This window comes from Mustela nigripes, chromosome X (assembly GCF_022355385.1).
Source record: "Mustela nigripes isolate SB6536 chromosome X, MUSNIG.SB6536, whole genome shotgun sequence".
Lineage (NCBI taxonomy): Eukaryota > Metazoa > Chordata > Mammalia > Carnivora > Mustelidae > Mustela > Mustela nigripes.
Genome location: NC_081575.1, coordinates 102,766,168 through 102,768,364, shown reverse-complemented (window position 1 = coordinate 102,768,364; position 2,197 = coordinate 102,766,168).

The following is a 2,197-nucleotide window of genomic DNA, read 5'->3' as shown; positions in this document are numbered from 1 at the left end:
AAAAAAAGAACAAGAGGCAGTACCAAAGGCTAGGGACATAATCAATACAGACATTGGTAATATGTCAGATATAGAGTTCAGAATGACGATTCTCAAGGTTCTAGCCTGGCTTGAAAAAGGCATGGAAGATATTAGAGAAACCCTCTCGGGAGATATAAAAGCCCTTTCTGGAGAAATAAAAGAACTAAAATCTAACCAAGTTGAAATAAAAAAATATATTAATGAGGTGCAATAAAAAATGGAGGCTCTCACTGCTAGGATAAATGAGGCAGAAGAAAGAATTAGTGATATAGAAGACCAAATGACAGAGAATAAAAAAGCTGAGCAAAGAGGGACAAACAGCTACTGGACCATGAGGGGAGAATTCGAGAGATAAGTGACACCATAATCTGAAATAACATTAGAATAACTGGGATTCCAGAAGAAGAAGAAAGAGAGAGGGGATCAGAAGGTATATTGGAGAGAATTATTGGAGAGAATTTCCCTAATATGGCAAAGGGAACGAGCATCAAAATCCAGGAGGCGCAGAGAACCCCCCACAAATTCAACAAGAATAGGTCCACACCCCGTCACCTAATAGTAAAATTTACAAGTCTTAGTGACAAAGAGAAAATTCTGAAAGCAGCCCGGGAAAAGAAATCTGTAACATACAATGGTAAAAATATTAGATTGGCAGCAGACTTATCCACAGAGACCTGGCAGGCCAGAAAGAACTGGCATGATATATTCAGAGCACTAAACGAGAAAAACATGCAGCCAAGAATACTATATCCAGCTAGGCTATCATTGAAATAGAAGGAGAGATAAAAAGCTTCCAGGACAAACAAAAACTAAAAGAATTTGCAAACACCAAACCAGCTCTAAAGGAAATATTGAAAGGGGTCCTCTAAGCAAAGAGAGAGCCTAAAAGTAGTAGATCAGAAAGGAACAGAGACAATATACAGTACCAATCACCTTACAGGCAATACAATGGCACTAAATTAATATCTCTCAATAGTTACTCTGAATGTTAATGGACTAAATGCCCCAATCAAAAGACAGAGGGTATCAGAATGGATAAAAAAACAAAACCCATCTATATGTTGCCAACAAGAAACTCATGTTAAGCCCGAAGACACCTCCAGATTTAAAGTGAGGGGTTGGAAAACAATTTACCACGCTAATGGACATCAGAAGAAAGCAGGAGTGGCAATCCTTATATCAGATCAATTATATTTTAAGTCAAAGACTATAATAAGAGATGAGGAAGGACACTATAGCATACTCAAAGTATCTTTCCAACAAGAAGATCTAACAATTTTAAATATCTATGCCCCTAACGTGGGAGCAACCAACTATCTAAACCAATTAATAACAAAATCAAACACATCAACAATAGTACAATAATAGTAGGGGACTTTAACACTCCCCTCACTGAAATGGACAGATCATCCAAGCAAAAGATCAACAAGGAAATAAAAGCCTTAAATGACACATTGGACCAGATGGACATCACAGATATAATCAGAAAATTTCATCCCAAAGCAACAGAATACACATTCTTCTCTGGTGCACATGGAACATTCTCCAGAACAGATCACATCCTGGGTCCTAAATCAGGTCTCAACCAGTATCAAAAGATTGGGATCATTCCCTGCATATTTTCACAATGCTCTGAAGCTAGAACTTAATCAAAAGAGGAAATTTGGAAAGAACCCAAATACATAGAGACTAAACAGCATCCTTCTAAAGAATGAATGGGTCAACCAGGAAATTAAAGAAGAATTGAAAAATTTCATGGAAACAAATGATAATGAAAACACAATGTTTCAAAATCTGTGGGACACAATAAAGGCAGTCCTGAGAGGAAAATATATAGCGATAAAAGCCTTTCTCAAGAAACAAGAAAGGTCTCAAGTACACAACATAACCCTACACTTAAAGGAGCTGGAGAAAGAACAAGAAACCCTAAAGCCAGCAGAAGAAGAGAAATCATAAAGATCAGAGCAGAAATCAATAAAATAGAAACCAAAAAAAAAAGTTTAAAAATAAAAAAAATAGAACAAATCAATGAAACTAGGAGCTGGTTCTTTGAAAGAATTAATAAGATTGATAAACCCCTGGCCAGACTTATCAAAAAGAAAAGAGAAAGAACCCAAATAAATAAAATCATGAATGAAAGAAGAGAGATCACAACTAACACCAAAGAAATACAAAC